General features: G+C 43.6%; 1 protein-coding gene across 3 annotated transcripts in view; it reads left to right on the top strand.

Moving 5' to 3' along the window:
- Window positions 1-1,142: 1,142 nt before the first annotated feature.
- Window positions 1,143-10,479, top strand: part of MYO6 (myosin VI) — a 101,598-nt gene continuing 92,261 nt past the window's right edge. For all 3 annotated transcript variants that reach the window (XM_041410680.1, XM_041410679.1, XM_041410678.1), the window contains exon 1: window positions 1,143-1,240. The gene's annotated coding sequence lies outside the window, so the exon portion shown is untranslated. The remainder of the gene's footprint in view (window positions 1,241-10,479) is intronic.

The raw sequence follows: 10,479 nt of genomic DNA, 5'->3' as shown, positions 1-10,479 counted from the left end.
TTCCCCCTAGAGAAGCCCCTGGAATTTCTCTTTGTCCTCTAAAAGAGGCCAAAGCATTGTTATGAGTATCATATATACATGGGCAGCTACGGCTTGAAGAAATGTATGTAAATTATTTATGAGCTAGTGGCTGTACCCACAATGTCCCTGGTGTTATTGAAACACTCAAAAGGATGCTGTGAAACACTCCTGCTTAAAGAAGGGCTGCAAAATCAAGGAAAACACAAGATTTTGAAGTATTGACTGGTTTGTTTCCCTTTGCCAGCAAAAGATATATGAGTGAACCATCAGGTGGAGAACAAGGAGGGTTTGCACGTACAGCCGGGGTGATTGTGCTGCTTATGCGCTATTGTGGGGAGAGAAGCACGGTGCTATGGTAAAGCTGACAAACCAGCTGGCGACGCCAGGAATGAACCGTGGTAAAGCCAAGGGACAGGGAGGTGACGCAGAGCTGTGGCACGGGAGGGGTGGCTGTGAGTAGCACCAGCGGTGTGACACCCTGGCTGAGCATGATGCAATGCCGCCCACTGGGGCCGCTGTCCCCGGGTCACAGCAGCGCACCGGCCACAGAGATGAATGGCTGGGTGAGGCACACGCCGGGGCAATCCCGCAGAGCCCGGGCTGGCCCTGGGCTGCCTCGCAGGCGGTACAGGGGCACAGGGCTGGGGCAGGCCACGGTCTGCCCTTCAGCAGCGGCTGCGACCACCGCTGCTCCCATCCGCCAAGGCAGGGCCCTGGGGACACGGCAGGGACCGCACAGGGCCAGGGCGAGCCTGGGAGAGGAACCGGGCTCAAACAGCCTCTGACTTCCGAAGTTTGCGTAGCAGGAGAGCCGCCACCTGCTTGGCACCTTTCTTTGTGGGGCGATGGTCAGTAAAGACAAAGACAGCTCCCAAAATGACCCTTTATGTAACCGCATCGGTAAAAAATAAAGGAAGGGACCCAACTCACACACAATAACACGGGCCAGCCCCTCAGCACCACCTCTGCCGCGGAGGGCGCGGGCTGCGGGCTCGGGGCGCCGCGGGGCCGGGGCTCCGGGCGAGGCAGCTCCTGCGCCCACCCCTCGCAGGCCGAGAGGGGCCCCTGTCGCCCGCCGCCCGCAGGCCTCTCCCGGGCCGGGCCGGGCCGTGCCGGGCGGCGGGGGCGGCGCAGAGCAGCGCAGCAGCGGCGGCAGCAGCAGCAGCAGGGCTGGCAGCGAGCGGGGCGCCGAACGCAGCAGCACCACCTCCATCAGCAGGTAAGGACGCGGCCTCTCGGCCTCCGCCGCCCCTTCGTACCCCCAGCGGGAGGCGCCGGCCCGGCCGCGGCGCTGCCCCTCGGCTGCCCCCGCCGCCCCTCTCCTCTCGCCCGGGCAGGTGCGATCGGGCCGGGCCCGGGCGGGGAGCGCTCCGGCCAGCGCTCCGCGGGACAGACCTGTCGGAGCCGGAGCTTAGAATCCCTCTGGACTGTTCTTTACTTCCTTAAATTAACTGGCATGGAAATTCTTTCCTTTGTGGGCTTGTTTGGGTTTTTTTAGTATCATCCACTGTGAAATTCCATCCCTTGCTCCAGAAACATTTCTCTGCTGGTGGGATTGTCCTTGTGAGCGAAAACAAAATTTGTATAGCCTTTACTGGCCGAACGCAGTACGACTGGTAGTTCAGTGGAAAAACATCTTCTGGAGTATTTCTGCTTGAAGTACTTTTGCAGGCTGCGGTTTGGAGAGCAGCGTGTGTCACTGTGATGTACAGCTAAAAACCAATTCCCCATTCCTGTAACTTGCATCCATTCCTGAATAGGAAAGCTTAAAAAGGTTCGTCTCCTTAATGGTCTAGAATACGACTTACAGCGCAGCAATTATACTGTTGGTGCTCGTCTAACACTTGGCTCTCAGTTTCTGAACTAGTAAATGCCACCAAGGCCTGTAGGATGGAGGTAGCTGAATTAAGAGTTGGCTGGTTCTGTAAAAGGATGGTTGTTATCTGTGGTTTCAGCGAACACTGCTGTCTGCCAGCCCTGTTTTACAAAGGTGCAGAGAAGTCGTATATGTCGTGACTTGTGCCCTATGGTGCTCCCGGAGGGAACAGACCTTTGAGGCGACCTAATTCCTTACAGTTCAGTTGGCATCGCCGGGCTGCGGGCGGCCTATGGACTGGGTTCGCAGCCAGCCGGGTACAAAGGTTGGCCACGGGACTGAGTCTTCCTTCTGTTGCAAGTGTGACAAATTAACAGGGTGGAGATGAACTCGTGAGTTAAATGTCATCTGCGCTTTTAAACTTTATTTTTTAGTGGGAAAAAAAAAAGCCTAACAAAATTAGAAATATTTTAATTTTTCACATGTTAATTTTTAAAACTTAAAAGTATAAGCAAATGTCTTGCAGTATTTGTTTAAATACAACAAAACTGTTAACACACAAGTTAACTCTTAAATGTTTATAAAATAACTGCAAAAGAAAGATCTCAGTGTTGTTGAGGTGGGAGAGTAAATATCAGAATTATCGGAGCACCAGTTCCAAACCTTTGTGATGTTGCTTTTAATAACACAGAAATTAAGATTTAGTTTGACAGTATTTTTAGTGGATGGGTTTTTAATGTGTCTCAGTTAATAAACTATTTAGTGAAGGCACAGTTATGCCTTTGACTGTAAAACTATAAAGCCAGCAATGCAAACATAAAGTCAGTAAACTTTCCTGTGAGACTGAATAGCTTTCTGAATTAAAACCATGTCAGTATTAGTTTGCAGAAATTCTAAATTGAACTAATTTCCCCACCCCCATTATTGCTAGTCAGAGGGGGCATTCCTCTATAATCTGCACTAAGTACTGTGTCCTTCAGCCTCCGGCATTGCCATGTGCCTTTGTTTTGATAATGGGTCAGAATTTTGACCTATTAACAATAATGTTCTCATAAGGAAGGTGAACCAGTGCTTCCTTGTGCCTGGTCTGCCAGGGTGGAGAAGGTTTTGTGACCCAATCTAACCTTTGTATTTTTGTGGTATTTGATAACACTGGTCTGAGGAAAGATTTCAGGTTTTAGAAATTTTGACAGTCTTATGTGGCAAAGTTGAGTAGGGACTTTTTATCAGAACAAAATGTGAAAGCATACGATTAAACTGGCAGGTTCAAAATGAACAAAAGGGGTGTGTTTTTGGTTTTGACCCAATGTGTGGTTTAGTTAAGCTTTGGAAATCCTTTCTGAAGTATGTGGATATTGAAAGTTTACAGGGACTTGAAAAGCAGCCGGACAAATTAATGGAAGAAAAACCCACTAAGGCTGACTTGTGTGGAGTACCTGAAGTAGCTCAGGGAGTCACCAAGCTGAGCACAGAGCTGGGACAATAGACTGGGAAAATATCGTCAATTATTTCTCAAATTTTTGTATTAATTTCAGGCATTGACATAGTGCAGACAACAGACCTGCCTATCTGACCCAGTAAGGCTGCTCTTAGGAAAATTGTTCAATGAAGTCTTTGAGAACAGCTGAACCAAAGGGACCAGGTGTAGAGATAATGACTCTAAGTGATAATTCTCAGGAAATGATTGTGAGTCACCATCAAACATGAGTTTAAGTGGCGCTGGGGGCACTTCTGGAACCTTTGTACTTGTTGACATGGATATCTTTGATCAACAGAATTAGCACAAAATATGAAGGAGACTGAGTAGGGCTTTCAGGCTCTGTTTTTGATGCTCTGCTTTGGAGGACAAGAAGTTTCTGATAAGTTCCAAGGCAGTATTTGAGTACAAGATACTGTTTTCAGGAAGAAGATCCCATCATGCAAATGGGTAAAGTCGACTTGGCAGCAGTGCCATGGAAGCAAATCTGAGGGTTATGTGGGATCACAAGAAGCACAGGGATGCAGTCCTGTTGAAGTTCAGCATTTAGCTTTTTGTACTAGTGCAGCTTAAGTTAATAGAATAATGTGTTCAGTTTTGGCTACGGCCTGTTAAGGAAGATAAATTCAAATGTGTCCATCTACCAGAAACGGTCACCAGGGCTTAGGAAGGTTTTGGAAAATGGATTTGCAGAGAATTGTGTGTTTGGAAAGTGTGTTCCACAAAGCTAGACAAGCTTATTTCCAGCAGAAAGAGATGAGATGAGAGAACAGGAAGATACTAGAATATTAAAATTACTGAGGAATGGTTTGTGTTCTTCTGAAAGTGACTGTATCGAAAAAGATGAAACTAGTTTGCACCAAAGACTTGATGAAGTTCTTAAAATCTGTTATGCCTTAGGGAAAACTGAAAGAAACTAAGGTTGTGCAATCTTATTTCTGCAAAGGTTTTTGAAAGTCAAATAGTATTTGTGGTAAGGATATATTAAAACTCTCCTCAAAACTGTTTTACTTGTTCTCATGCAGGGGCTTGAGCTTGATGATTTCTTCAGGTGCCATCTGTATTTGGGCTTGAGTTTATCTGGAAAAAAAGTAATTTCAATCCTCAAAAGACGAACAGTTTCTCTGATAAAATCCTATAATCTTTCAGTTGCTGGTCATCTCATGTTACAGCTTAAGGCATTTGGTTTTAAAATAATTAGTGTTGAGGCAAACTACTGCATTTGACAGCAAAATGTTGTGGTTTAGGAGTATAGCCTGTAATACTGTAGGAAATGTAGGTGTACAACCATACTGTGATTTAAACCAGGAAAATCAGAGGGATAAAACCTGAGGTATTCATCATCTACTCTAGAATATACTGTGTGTGGCTTCATAATTTGCGTCCTAGTGTTACAGTGTCTTTGGGTCTGAAACACTTTTAAAAAGGGCTTTCTAAAGATCTAACTTTAAAAAAAATTACCAAATATCATATGTCTCTCATTTTGTATCAACTTTTCAAAGTATGAGAAGGCATTTTAAAATGGCAACATTTTATCATAGCTTGCTATCTATTTAAGTTTCTACTTTGTTATTTCTTGGAATGACTGTTGTAGTTTTGTAGTAAATGCTAGTGACAGTGACTTGTGTTTCTGAAGTATTGATAGATACTGTATCAATATAAAGAACACAGAAAATTGTCGTTTTTGAACTGACAGCTGTGGATGAATCTTCCCTTCCCCACTGAAAAACCCAACAAAACCAGCAGCTTTGCAAAGCTGAATGAGAAGCATCAGCAGCCTTCATGGTTTTTACGAAGGCTCTGATGTCAAGAAAAGGACAGATAAATCCATGGGCACTTTAGTCTGGTAGACTGATTTCTGTAAGTAATGACCATATAAATTTAATATATGTATTTTATTGGGGAAAGCATGCTAAAGCTGCCTTTTGGTAAGTGACCATCTTAGACTACCTATTCAAAAAAACTAATTTAGTCAAAGCAAGTTCTTGTTTTGTTGTTGTTGAGCTGTGTGTAGAAACAGAGCAGAGGGTGATGAGGCTGGGGAGGGCTGGGTCTGTTTGGTCCTGCCACTGTGCCAAGGTGCTGCAGCTCCAAGGCAAAGCCTGTTGCCATCTGTGGACGGCATAGCCTGGCCTTGAAAAGGTCGTTTGGGGCTCCTTGGTGCACCTACACATCCTGACTTCTTCCTGCTGCAAAGGGAGTTGCAGCCAAATGACATTTAACCTGCAGATACAGTGCTGGCTGCTGCTCCTGTAGGCATGTGTAAGCTCTGTGAGCTAAATTGCAGCTACTGTCAGTAGCAGGGCATGCATGAACGCTTGATTAATTGTGAGTTGGTGTCTGGCTGCTGTGGCTGCACTGCAAGTCATACCCAGGCATTGTGTCACTCCTGAAGCACTTCTGTCAAGCCAAGGGACCTTCCTTATACAGTGAATGCTTCTTCTTCCTCTGCATATGTCTGGGTGAAGGGCAGTTTCTTCTTGCTCCAGGGAACAAGAGATGGATGAGGCATCCGGAATTAAACTTCACTTTTTGTATGCACAGCTTGCAGCGCTGCTGCTGTGCAGAATGTGGCCAGTCTCCAAACTGGGATCCAGTCCTGGCAGCACCGAATGGAGAGGCCATGAGCACTGCCAGAACTGGGGTGGCCACATCTGTATGTGCATCTTTTAGGGCTTGTTCCACTCTCAGAGAAATTAATGAGAAATTCTCAGTCTTGAGCTGAAAGTCTGAATGAACCCTGGTTTTGTAAGTGCTCAACAGAAGGCCTTATTTATAATAAAAGAAATTTTTTTTTGTTTTTTTAAGCAACATCTCTTTAGAGAGCTTGCTGAATTTATTTTGCAAAGGTAATTAAACAGACAAATTAAGAGTATTATTTACATAGTGGATAATTTTTTTCACAAGCAAATTTGTTTTCCTTGTAATTAACAAGACTTAGCGGACAGATTTGAAATTCATGGAGATAAAAAAGAGAAGTAGAGAATTTACCAAAGCCAGTTGTTCATAAAAAACTCTTCAATATTAGCAAGATCTCTGGCTGTATTTCACAAAAATAGCAGCAACTTTCTGAATTATATCTAAAAGTTTCTATGGATCCTTCAGGCCAGAGCTGAAGCCACTGAAATATTGTTGCTTTCTGCATATTGAGCAAATTCAGATTTGTATGGTCCAGAGCTCTGTCCCTCTTATCTGCTATATTGTCTTTGTTGCCATGCACTCAGCAAGGTTTTGATCATATCACGTGCGTTCTCAGCGTTCCAGACGCAAAGGAGCCCAGCTACAAGGTGATGCTGTAGTAGCCATGTTTAGGAAGAAGCTGCCTGTGGGAGGACAGCATATCCTTCTCCAGTCCTTAGGTGTGATCTGTGCAGGAGGTCATGCCTGTGGTGAGCTGATGACACCCCTTCTGAGTTCACATCTGTGCTTTGCTCTCTCCTGATTTCTTCAAGTGCAGTCCATCACCGCTGCTCTATAGTGAGGGAACTGACAGCAATAAAACTCTTTAACCAAGTCCTCTGTGCCAGAGACAGTTTTGCTGTTTCCTTTTGCCTTGTCAAGGTGAGCACTGTGTGGAGGCACACCAAACCTGCTTATCGTGGCACTCTGCTTGTTTGAAGGGAGGCATTGGAGAGTTTTGGGGGGGGATGCTCTGTAGCTGCTCATCCAGTTCAAAGTTTAGCCATGTGCAGTAAGCTTTTGTGATGTTGGCCTTGCTTATGTACTGCAAAGTTTCCAGGACAGGCAGCAGAGCATTCAGGAGTGAAGAATCTGACAAACATTTTTGATTACTTCAATTTTAACAATTCTGTCAGGTTGCAGTTTTGTAAGCAGTTGGACTGAGGTAATTGACTGCTGGACCCTGAAAGGAGAAAATCTTAGTGGCTGCATCTTCTTGCCCTTCCCAGCAGCGTGGACGGTAATGGGGCTCCTTCACACCCCAGTGCAAACAGCTGGCTCTGCAGAAAGCAAATCCCATCACCTTTCTGTTTTCCATATCTGTCAAAATCCATATCCATATTTCCATTTCTCTCTGCAGAGGTAGAGCAGCAGAGAGGAGGGGAGGCAGAAAAGGTGTGATCAGTCGTTGTTCAGCTCACCCTCTCTCAGGAAGCCACAACCTATTCTGCAGTCTCTTAGACCTGTGTAACCTGCATTGCCTCTACCAAAAGTTGCCTCTACCAAAATGTCTCCAGAGCCCTTTGCAGAGAGAGACATAAAGAGTATACACAGGGAAATTAAATACAATCATAGAATCATGACCTGGGTCAGAAAAGCCCCTAAAGATGATCTAGTTCCAACAGTTCCTTCTGTAGGCAGGGACACATGGACAGAGTCACATACATGGACAGAGTCATAGAGTAGGATGGGAGAGGATTGTAAAAGATCATGGACTTCAAAGGGCCCTAGGGTAATATGGACATTTATTACTGTGTAAAAATAAAAACACTTGGGTTTAGTTCATGTTTTAGGGGTGAGAATGAGTTTGTTTTGGGGGTGTTGTTTGTTTGTTTGTCTTGGTTTTTTGTTTGTTTTTTGTTACCTGGGATCCTTTACAAAGATAGAAAAAGTGGTGATATAAATAATTGTCTCATTTTTTAGGCTCCTATGGAGTTATTTTTTCAGTGTTTGCTGATTGCTTTAAAGCCTTAGCAGTGTTCATGCAGGCAGCCTTTATGGCAGGTGCTTGTGTACACAAATGGCATTCTGCAGTGGATTCTATCTCTCTGCTGTACAGCAAGGAGTGTTACTTATGTGGACTTGCCAGGAATGATGCTGTTTCTCCTCTCATACTTGTTGGATTACTTTTCAGTGAGAGTACTGCTGGGCCTGTCAGTCCTCCTCTTCCGATTTTTTTCCAAAACAGAGCCTCTCATGGTTTTTACAGATTTCAGTAGCTGATCTTCTTTTGGCTGTGATTAAGAGCATTGCTTCAAATTTCAAAGTTCTTGGGAAACTTTGAGGAGAGGAGGACTGTCATAATTGTGTTGAATTGGGGCTGTTGGGAACAAAGCACTTCTGTTTCTTTTGTACACGTGCAGTTTTGCAGATGGTGGGATGATCTCTGTCTTCAGTTGTCATCCCATTACAGTACTCTTGCATCTTCTCAAACACCTGAAATTAGTATGGTCAGACACTTAATCTTGGATTATTTGGACCTTGAGATAGTGTTTGCTTCACTGCATGAGTGTCCTCTATTAAATTTTTTTTTTCTTTGGGTGTTTGGACATGCACTATGGAGTTTTGAAAAAGTCTTACACCTTAGTATTTTTTAAGATAATTTATGGAAGAACAAATTTTAAGCTTTGTTTAGGGAAAGGATGTTTTTTGAAATACCTTTTATGTCATATTCTGATGGTAAACTGAAACAAATTTTAGATCTTGTTTTATGTTTTGCTGTAAAGTTCTACATCCTTTCAAAGGAAAAAGATTATTTCTTACCAACCCAGGGAGAGGAATGTTAGCCATGAAGTTTCTTAGCCTTTTATCATGCTGTACAAGTCATGTCTTGCTCAAAAGGTCAACACCCACAGAATACGTTATTTTACAGTTCAGTGGTCTAAGTAGCTGCTTTTCTTGTGGCTGTAGGAATCTTTCCTATTATCAATGCACATGCAGTCTTTCGATGATATGACATCTGATGCTATGGCTATTTTTGGGTTATGTGCTAAATCATATATATTCAACACCAAAGCAGCAATGACAAACATAAATAATGTGTTGACCATATACTCTTACAGATTATTCTTTCAGTTTAAATCCTGGCAGCTTTTCCCAGTTTTGCATACATGTATGTATTTTTGTGAAATATTACATCAGATTTCTTGTAACTTAGAACTAAAAATAGTTTATTTTAGCAGCTGTTGGAGTTTAGCTTCTTTGTTTCTGTTGCCACAGAGTTCTGTGTCTGTTCTGTGTTCACATAGTAGTCAGCCTAGCAAGGGTTCTAATAAATAAAGCTGGTTCATAGACTTTCTAGTTTTTTAAATTGCTCTTTGCAGCTTCTGTTACAGTCTGGGATCAGTTACTGATCTCTTTCTAAAGAGTTGTTTTTTAATGCCTTAAAAAAATGCAGTTATATTATTTCCTGATATTTTGTTTGTTTTTGCTTAATAAATGCTTGGGATTTTGAGTGAGTAATAAGTACTGACTACTTGAGTACATAGGATGGAAGTGGAAATTTATATGGTTTTAAAAAAAGCCAAAACAGCTGTTTGAGATGAGTTGTTTTAGTATTAATCCTGGTCTCTTTACAAATCCCTTTGGGAGAGAAGAGGGCAGACAAAAGGCACTTCATGTCACTGGCGTGTTTACTGAGTGACTCTGCTGCTTTAGCCCAAGGGAGGAGGTGGAAGCAGGGGAACAGGAAACTACTGGGAAGAGGAAGAGTATTTTGAGGTGAGCTCCTTCTTAAGGAACAAGTGAAGGTTGATGCCTAGGTGGGAAAGTCTGAGGAGCTGAGAGGACCAAAGGGACCCCAGCAAGAGGAAACACTTGAAGATTGTAGTAGAAGAAAAATTACTGCTTTTGTGCAAAACAGGTTAGCATCGGGGGCTGCCCTTCCTACCGTGCCTGGGCAGGACTTTGAAGCAACACTTTCCTCATCAACCGTAAGATGCTGCCTGATCCCTGTACATGTCCAGGCACTGACCTTGGGTGTGCCTGCTGTGGGTGTAAGACCACAAGACCTTGCAATTTGAGCTAAGTATTTCACCCCAAGACAGGTAAAGATTTTGGAGTGACATCTGAAGGTGTGCCAAGGTGTGGTTAGTGGTAATTAATGAAAGCTAATTGGCTTATGTTTTTCTAGGACTCAGCATGTTCTCTCTTGTTTCCATTGGTCATCTTGTTGGAAATGTCCAAGTAGTTTTTAGGATACAGGTAAGACAGGAGCCTTCTCAAAAGGAGCTGTTACTTCCTCTACTGTACATACTTAAGGGAGAAATTTGAATGGGCAAGATGCAGCTGTGCATGAGGCTGCTGTAGCTTTGTTTCGTTCAGTTTGATCAGCTGGTTAATTTTAAATTCATGGCTTAATTTTATGTGGAACATTTTATAGGCAGGCAAACCCACAAAATTCTAACATGTAATCTCCAGTCTGACAATGAAGGAGGCACATCTGTGTTAGGACTTTCTTCCCAAGTGTTTAATTTTACATTGTTTC

The sequence above is a fragment of the Onychostruthus taczanowskii genome, unplaced genomic scaffold (assembly GCF_017590055.1).
Source record: "Onychostruthus taczanowskii isolate IOZ18803 unplaced genomic scaffold, ASM1759005v1 scaffold33, whole genome shotgun sequence".
Taxonomy (NCBI): Eukaryota; Metazoa; Chordata; class Aves; order Passeriformes; family Passeridae; genus Onychostruthus; species Onychostruthus taczanowskii.
Note: the sequence above shows the minus strand (reverse complement) of the source record. Positions and strands in the feature narration are given on the sequence as shown.